Consider the following 9,780-nt stretch of genomic DNA (forward strand, 5'->3'; position numbering starts at 1 on the left):
ATGATTGTGGTCTACCTAGAGAAGTTGTAGAAACTCTGTGTTCAGAAATTTTCAAGAACAGGATGGACAGACACCTGGCTGGGATGGTTTAGTCCATGGGCAACTGGTGCCTTCATGGAGTTGGGGGGCACCAGTCTGGAGACTCGTGCCCCATTTCTGGCTCAGTGTGATTGGCCTTGGGTGACAACCTGGTGAGGGGGCTACAGGTCCTCCACCACCTGGGTGACAGTGATCATCGCCTGCTGGAATTCACCATCCAGCGCAAGGTGGCAAAGGCTTGCAGCAAAGCAGCAGCCCTAGATTTCAGGAGGGCGGACTTGAATAAGCTAAGGAGAATAGGTGGGGAGGCACTAAGGTCCTAGAGGGGAGGGGAGCCAGGTGTCCAGAAGGCTGGTTGCTTCTTAAGGAGACAATCCTCCAAGCCCAAAGGGAGGTAATCCCAACATGGATCAAAGGGGGCAGGAGGGCGCAAAAGCTCCCATGGCTCACCAAAAGCATCTGGGAATGTCACCTAGCTAAAAAGGAGGCATACACCCAATGGAAGAAAGGGGCCATCACCAGGGAGGACTATACTGTGGTTGCTCAGGGATACAGGGGTGCAGTCAGGAAGGCCAAGGTGGAGATGGAACTGGTCCTTTTTTAAATACATCGGGGCAAAAAGAAGGTACCGGGTAACGTGGAGCCCCTGCAAGACACGCTAGGAAATCTGGTCATCATACCATACGACAAAGCTAACCTATTTAACAACTTCTTTGCCTCCATTTTCCTGAGCAGGGACCAGATCAGCACCCCCACGAGGACCCCCTCAGGGCCCAGGGGAGGTGCACCTAGGCCAAAGGTAAGTCAGGATCTAGTCAGGGAACTTCTGGAGGGACTGGACATATTTAAATCAGCTCGTCTGGATGATCTCCACCCCAGAGTACTGAAGGAATTAGCTGAGGTCATTGTGGGACCCCTGGCACGGCTTTACGAGCACTCGTGGTGCTCTGGTGTGGTGCCAGATGACTGGAAGAGGGCCAACGTGGTTCCCATCTTCAAAAAAGGGATGAAGGAGGACCCAGGAAACTATAGGCCAGTTAGTCTTACCTCAATCCTGGGTAAGCTTTTTGAGAGAATTATCTTGGCACATGTCCACTAGGGGCCAGCGGAGGAAATTATGCTTCAGGGCAACCAACATGGGTTCATTAGAGGCAGGTTCTGTCAGACCAACCAGGTGGCCTTGTGTGACCAGGTCACACAATCCTTAGATGCAGCGGTAGCAGTGGACGTAGTCTTTCTTTTATGAAGGACTTTGACACTGTCTCTCACCCCATTCTCATTAAAAAACTGGGGGGCTGTGCTGTTGACACCTACACAGTCAAATGGGTCACCAACTGGCTGGAGGGCTGCACACAGAGAGTGGTGGTGGATAAGTCATTTTTGACCTGGAGGGATGTGGGCAGTGGGGTCCCCCAGGGCTCGGTCCTTGGGCCCGTACTGTTCAACATCTTCATCAGTGACTTGGACAAGGGGGTAAAAAGCACCATGTTTAAATATGCTGGTGATACTAAGATGGGGGGGATGTGTACACGCTAGATGGGAGGTATAGGCTGCAATCAGACCTAGACAGGTTATAGGGGTGGGCGAATGAGAATAGGATGCGTTTCAACACAGACAAGTGCAAGGTGATGACCCTGGGGAGGAAGAACCAGCAGCATACCTACATGCTGGGGAACTCCCTTCTCATCAGTACAGAGGCAGAAAAGGATCTTGGAGTCATCATTGATGCCAAGATGAACACGGGCCGGCAGTACGGGGATGCAGTCAGGAAGGCCAACCACACCTTGTCATGCATCCACAGATGCATCTCAAGCAGGTCCAAGGAGGCGATCCTCCCCCTCTATGCGACACTGGTCAGGCAGCAGCTGGAGGACTGTGTTCAGCTCTGGGTGCCGCATTTCAGGAGGGATGTGGACAACATGGAGAGGGTCCAGAGGAGGGCCACTCGCTTGATCAGGGGACAGCAGGATAGGCCTTATGAGGAGAAGCTACGGGACCTGAACCTATTCAGCCTCCACAAGAGAAGTCTAAGCGGGGAATCTAGTGGCCTGTTACAAACTAGTCAGAGGGGACCAGCAGGCATCGGGGGAGTCTCTGTTCCCTCGAGCACTACCAGGAGTGACAAGAAATAACGGTCACAAGCTGGCAGAGGGTGGATTCAGACTAGACATCAGGAGGCACTACTTCACTGTCAGGGCGGCTAGGATCTGGAACCAACTGCCAAGTGAAGTGGTGCTGGCTCCTACCCTGGGGATCTTTAAGACAAGGATAGACGAACAACTTGCTGGGGTCATTTGACCCCAGTACTTTTTTCTGCCATGGCAGGGGGTTGGACTTGATGATCTGCTCAGGTCTCTTCTGACCCTACAAACTATAAAACTATGACCCTCCTCCCCCAGTTGGCACAATCAGATGTGGGGGGACCATGGGGATTGTTTCTCATGGTGCCCCCACTCCCTGGCTGGCACTTTCAGGGGGGCACCAGCACTCTCGCCTGCCCCCCCCCCCCCCGCTCATTGCCTGAGAGGGAAACGCTGGCTGCAAGGGGGTGTGCCAGTGCTTTCAGGGGGTGCATCTGCCCCTGCGCATCGCCACTGTTTTAGTCAGGGATGAACCTGCCATAAGGAGGGGGCTGGACTAGATGACTTTGTGAGATCTCTTCCAGCCCTATTTTCCTATGATCCCAAGTAACTTAATCACTTAGGCAATTTAGCTAACGGGGGAAAGCCACCTCCTCTGTTTACTTGCACAGGGTAGAACAGAATTAGGCCCATTGATGCTCCTCATGCCAATATTTCTAATGGTTCTAGTCAGCATTTAAACTAGTGAGTAAATGTTGAAAACAATCTGAATCCCTATCACCCTAAGAAAACTGAAAGCAAGCCCCCTGATCTCTGGCCAGATTAAAGTTCCTAAAATTCCTAAATTCAGATCTGACCTGGCTGCAGAATAAGGTATTTTATATATTTGTACACATTTAAAATTCATTCCCCTTATTAATTAACAAGGCCTCAGGAAAGCTAACTAATTACTTTTTCCTCTGATCACAGCCATGGCTTAGTAAAAGGGTAAGTCCCAGGAGGTTTCCTCTTCTTCCTATGCCTAAGGCCAAAGTGAATAGTCTCAAAGGAATCCTGCTTTGCTAGTAACAAATACTCTGATTGGAGAATGAAGCTGGGTACTCCATGCTTTTTTGCTAGTTTGTTTCCTGATTAAAGAGTTTTAGAATGTGGTTTTATTCTATTCTATTATCTTCTAACAGGTGCTGGCTCTAATTCAAATAATTTTTAAAAAATACAGAAAAGCCTTTGGCCAAAACCAGAGCTTAATCAGAACCAGAATCCCTTCTGATTCTTCCATTGCTACAGTAGTAAAAAATACTGCCTTCAATTAGCTGCAATCATCATTTATATAATATAATTTACAATTGAGTTAACTCATTAGAAATAATGGTTACAGAATGAATGTTATAACAGGATAAATGTCTCTTCTCAGGCAAAAAGTGGAAGGTGAAGCCAAAGCCTTTGATGTATCCAGGCAAATGCCAAAGAACTTACCATTATTCCATAATGGAACCATTTTTCCATATGCACATTTGGCCTGTGAATGGAACAGATTTCTGCAAAAGAGATACCAGACTACTGTGACATTTCAGAGGCCAGCTTTTCCTAACTGGAGTTCCTTTTACTTTATTACTCTCCATATTGTTCCAGGAAATGACAGCTTTTCAGACAGGAAATGGCATGAACCTTTGCAAGCCTATTGGTTGAAATGTTTATTTCCTAAACATTATCAGGTTTTAAAAGATTTGTTTTGGCAAGTCATGACTTTTCCTGTATTGCTGCTGGACACCGTTACATTTGACTTTTAAAATAAAAACTAATGATTTTTTTTTTATAGTTGTTAACCAAGTCATTTTTTTTCTTTTTTTGCTTTCACCATAGATTCAATAAAATCAGTTCCGGCTTGAGATTTCTTCCAACTCTATTTTATGCTGTATTGTGTTTTTAATTAGTTTTTAAATACACTTTTTATAGTAGATCTAATTGACAAATACAGATACTCTGGGCTTCTGAATCAGTCCCTTCTGCAGCATCTTGGCAAGCAGCTGGAGTAAACTCAATGGATTCTCTTCTTTGTAGTCATCCATGCTTCTCCCACAACTTGTGCCTCTTCTCTTTTCCTTTAGAGCTCTTCCAGACTAGATTGGGCAGTGCCATAATTTCAGGAACTCCAGTTGTCACTCTTTCTTGCATTGTGTTTTTTTAAGACTAGGAAGCGTTCTAATGCAAGGCACAGGCTGGGCCTCAACCTATCTATTAATTTAATCAATTTTAGATGACAACAGAGAACATAAGGGTTTTCAAGGTAGTTCTTAGTAAAGTCCTTTTTATATTGATTTTGCAGTCTAAAGGAGGCCTTACAATGAATGTAAGTGCATTTAATTCCATTTGAAAAGAAGTAGGGGGCACCCACTGAAATTATCAGGACCATCTTTAAAACAAGCAAAAGAAAGTTCTTTTTAACACAGTGTATAGTTGACCTGTGGAAATCATTGCCACAACAGCTTGTACAGGCAGTTAGTATAAGCAGGTTCAAAGAAGGGATTAAACAAATGTAGGAGGTTATAGCTGTGAAATGGAAGAGTCAGGGTTCCTGTCCCATCCAGATCCTTGGATATCCCTAAACCAGAAATGGTTGATGCCAGGAAAGATATGGTGGAGGATTCAGTTACTTTAGATATGCCCTCCTGACATACTTTCTCTCTAAAGCACCTACTACTTGCCACTATCAGAGTTAGGATACTGAGCTAGATGGACCGTTCATCTGACATATTATGGAACTTTTTATATTACTGGGGCTAGGGACAGACATTACACATAAACCAGTTTAAATGATCAGAAACTGATTTAAACCTGTCATAGAACAGATGTTAATTGCATACAAACCAGTTTGAAAATGGCTGAAACCGGTTTGAGATAAACCTGATAAAATGATTTGGGTCAAACTGGATTATGGAGCGTCCGTTCCAGACCTCTTGCTAATTTAACTAACCAGGAACCCCTAGAAACCTGGCAGGATCTCTGGGCTGGGCGGGGCTCTCTGATCCATAGCAGGGGTAGCCCTTCCCCTCTGCTCCCTGGCTGCAGCTCCAGCAGAGACTTGCAGGCACAGCAATGTCTGCCTGCTTTCCCACTCCCCTTCCCTTCACTCCCCTCTCCACTCCCTGCTAAGCAGGAATCCCCCATCCCCTCTGCCCCATGCAGACACCTCAGCATTAGCTAGCTGACCACATGCTGGCTATGGTCCATGCTGTGCAAGACAGCAGTGTCGGTTTAGGGCTTTTTGGAGCTAATCAAAGCTCAGCTGGTAATGTCCCCCCCCTTTAAGAAGTGTTTGAACTAATGAGAGAGGCTATTTGTTTTCTGATAAATGCTGATATCAGAGCTGAAAAATGCTCTGTTATGAAGGAGGGGAGGGGAGACTACCCTCCCTAATTCTGCCAGGGCCTGGCCACGCCCTCTCTCAGCTCACCCCCATACAAGGGAAGGGAGGGCTGCTCTAGTGCCCTCCGGCTTTTAGCCTGAGCCACTGCACATGTGCCCATGTGTCTGGGATGTCTGTCTGGTTACAAAGTGATTTAACCTAGCCAGGTTAGACTAACCTGCAAATATTGAATCAATTCAGGCTCAGGCTTTTTGAATGTCTGTCCCTGCCGTGAAGTGTCCATGCAAAATAGCTATCATGTAGATGAGTAACCAGTGAAACAGAGAAGGCCTGATAACTTTCCTCATCACACAGCTATTACACATGCCATTCACTGACTTAAAATGCAATGCTAAAGGAATTAGGTGGTCTCTTGGTTAGCCTGTGGTAACATGCCCTGGAAAGCTACATGTGCTATGGCATTGAACATATTTCCTTGCTTCTCTCCTGCCACTTATAATCTTCATCACCAAGCCATTCTCATCTCAGCTAAGATGATACTTGTTTCATGTTTGCACCACAAGGAATATTAACACTTTGGAACATTGACCCCAGCTTTTACACTGCAGTTGGTAATATTTGCCATTAAAGCAAGGGGTCATGTCACTGGAGAAGTATGTAAGATTAACACATGCTCTGTCTCTCTCTGTACTGCTACAGAGTTATGTATTTATGTAAACTAAGCCAGCTATATCTGGGGAGTATCTCCAGAAATTATTTCAATAATTCTCCCTCAATATTGTTAGGCAGCACAATACATAAAGATGGGATAATGGCGGATGGATATTGTTCACATTTATGTGGGGCACCAAACTGCCCAGAACTGCTAATACCTAATGCTAATAAACCAGGATATACCTCATAGATGCTGGAAGCTGGTGCTCCACCAAAGTCATTCAGGTCCTCAGCTTTTGACTGTAGATATCAGCAGTATTCTCATTAACTAATTGAATTACACTGATTATGCAAACCTCTCGCAACAGAAAAAACCAGTCCCTGAAGTTTGACCTTTCTTTCATGTTGTGGTTATTAACTACTTTTACTTCTGTGCACGTATACATACACATACATATACACTACATAGAAAAATACTCTAAAACTTCCTCCTTTATCTATCCATGATATTGGAGCAAGTAATACTTTTCTAAAATATCTCTATTTGCTGTCCAGGAATCAGCCATTGGTTGGGAAAGTGGGGGAAAGGGGAAGTAGTGAAAAACTGCAGTCAGCATTTTTTCTTTCCAGAAGGGTGAAGTTCAATCTGTCCAACCTAGAGAAAAAGGAAATAGTGGGCAGGGTAATTACATAGAAAGACAACAAAAAGCATTAGTGACTGACATGTGTTTTTCCATGTCCACAAATCATGGACTAATTCTTCAGCATGGTGCTGTGGATATATTGTTATTTCAGTCTCCACTGGTCTTGTCAAAAAATATCTTGAGTTCATTTTGAGTGATAAGTAATTCATTAATCTGAGAAAAATCAGTCAGCAAGTTTTCCTTAGGTTGTATATCATTAGTATGTCAGTCATCCTGATTCAGTTCAGCATAATTTTCCTGAGAAAGCATTTTGCTAATCCCCAAGCTATAATCTCATTAGCACTCCCTGAATCCAAGCAAATAAATAGGAGGTACAGACTGCATTCAGTCATTCTGAAGCTCTGTGGAAACCTGCCTCAGTGGAACTATGCTGATCTATTCCAGCTGGCTTTCTTCCCTCTTCAGGCTTTCATGAGGGTCATCAAAGGCTGCTTAGATACTGCCTAGCTCAGGTGTAGTGTAGCAACACCTGTGCTAGCTTTAAACTAGCTCTCAACTGGGTAATTTAGCCAATACAGAGCTCCAGTTTAAATCTAGCTTTGGTATCTTGATTCTATATTTCAGTCTGCAGCATATGCAAGATATAGCCTGATATCTTGCCTAAAAGTCATCGTTGCAAAGAGGAAAAAGCACAAAGCATCACATACAAAACTGCCCTGGTGATTTAAATTATGTGCTCGCTTAAAAGTGGGAAGTTAACACCACCAGAAATAGAACCAAGCAATAGTCCATTTTCCCTGATGTAGATGATCTTTTGCTTCTGGAATAGTCCCTTGAAGCTATTACCAGGTCAAGCAAAGTAGATCAGCCCCCAAAGTGCCCTAATTTATGCTGGGCACTAAATTGGTGAGCATGTAGGGCAGTGTCCTAAAGATTAGGGAACTAGTAGTATAAAGTTGATTTAAAGCCATCTTTGTGCCCTGCATATGGAACAGCACTGAATTCTTTTGGACTACAGCCAAGGATCTGGCTCCTCAAATTAGTGATGATATATAATATCCTTGCCAGTCCTAAAATAAACTGAATACATGACTGACCTCCTTAGTGGTTTTCTGATGCATTTTTATCAGGGGCTGAGATATGAATACCAAACACATTTAGATTTGTGATCTGGTCTGTTCAGCATTTGAATCCAACTCAACAGAAGTGAGTAACTTTTACACATGCTTACTATGTGATAAAATTATATGCAAGCAACCAAAGAACATGCAGTGATTAGGGAAATTATTTGTTTGGTTGGCTTTTTTGGTAAGAATATGTTCAGGTTATGCAATATATTTTAAGTTGGAATCACACTAGTACCATTTTACCCCATTCTGAAAGGGTAAGGAAAAAACTTAATTCCACTTCAGTTGTATATATACACTCACTATTAGGTTCCCTATGGAGATCCTAATGAAAATGAGAACTGGGGCTGTAATATCTACCCCTTCTCTCTCTCATTCACTCACATATGCTCCTGTTTACAGTGGGTGGTTCAGAGCAATTTTTTTCTCACCATTTATCTTTAGTTGCAACATTACACATTTTTGTATAGATGCCCAGGTTCAGGTAATACCCATTCAAAACAAAAACATCTTTGTACTAGGAAAACATGTAGAAAAATACTTTTTACTGTGTCCATTGTACTTGCACTGTGCAAGGGAATTGTAACAACTACTGAAATATAACTTACTGTGTTTACCTGAATATAAGATGAGGGTTTTATTCCCCTCAGTCAGCATGGGGAAAAAAAGCCCTCATCTTATAATTGCATAAAAGGAAACCTCATCAAACACACTATTACTAAATTGCTGCCAAAAGCAACATGTTTTCAGTAATGGAAACCAACTATGAAATTGATTGGCCAACGCTGGCCATGACTATAAAACACATGGCCCATGTTGGACAAACATACTGACGGGAACCTTTTTTTTGGCAGGGTGGCAATGCCCCTTAAAAAAAATAGGCAGTTGCTCCCCCAGGAAAGAAGCACTGGGCCAGGAGGTACCACAATACCAGGCTGGTACTCAGAGAGGCTGGACTAAGCTTCAACACCCTCCCTGGTGTCAAAAGTGATGATAGGAACGTTTTCCTGTGTGTGACACTTAAAAAAAATAAATATCGGGCAGGTGTTCCCTCCACAGGGAACTGGCACTGAGCCTGGAGGTACTGCAATACCAGGCCAGCACTGGGAGGACCAAAGCCAGCCCTGACACCCTCTCCTTGGTGCCAGAAATGCTACATTTGATCTTAGCCAGGGATACCGAGATTCTGCTGGGAACCCTTTTTTAAAATAAAATGTTATTAAAAAACCTCACTGATCACCCTTCACTTACAATATTTCACACATTGAGCATCCTTCTTTCACCAACATTTCATATCCCAAAAACAACTACATATCCAAAAACAGACAACTACATACATTAAACCCTTAAATGACATCCAGCAACTTTTCACAAAAGACCTCCTTTCAGAACTCTTTTTCTTCATACAGAAACCCATGGAGAATGCTTACCTCAGCAACCACCTGAAACTCTCCGGCCCTCCCATCAGTCCTCTCTGTTGGCTTAGTGAAACAAGTGTGTCCAGTCCTTTTTCCTCCACTTCTTTTCTGCCTTTTCTTCAGTGTAGTATTTCAGTTAATGCAATCCCAGCTTCAGGCACTCTCTTTTAGTGAGACCCAATCCCTTAAAAACCCAGAGGTTTCTTACTCATAAACTAGTTTTAAAACATTCAAATAAAGTCCTTAATAGCATTTCTCTCATCCTCTTCTTCACCATCCTCCACCATTCTCTGGTACTCTTAAAATATTTCTTAAGTGTTCTCCACCCCACATACTGTCTCATGCACACTTGACATACCTCCTGATCTTGTAACAGTCACACATGTAATTTCCATCTTCCCCTTCCCCTTACAGGGCTCTTCAGCATCTGTTAATCACTAAATGTTATAC

General features: G+C 43.7%; 1 long non-coding RNA gene across 1 annotated transcript; it reads right to left on the minus strand.

Annotated features, from left to right (window-relative positions):
• Window positions 1-3,918: 3,918 nt before the first annotated feature.
• Window positions 3,919-9,433, minus strand: LOC149864804 (uncharacterized). The gene is made up of 3 exons (XR_016442637.1): window positions 9,343-9,433; window positions 6,385-6,796; window positions 3,919-4,533 (listed from the first exon to the last, which is right to left on the minus strand). It is a non-coding gene; the product is annotated as an uncharacterized LOC149864804 (long non-coding RNA).
• Window positions 9,434-9,780: the final 347 nt, after the last annotated feature.

Source organism: Crocodylus siamensis, chromosome 5, assembly GCF_052110815.1.
Source record: "Crocodylus siamensis isolate JL-2025a chromosome 5, ASM5211081v1, whole genome shotgun sequence".
NCBI lineage: Eukaryota > Metazoa > Chordata > Crocodylia > Crocodylidae > Crocodylus > Crocodylus siamensis.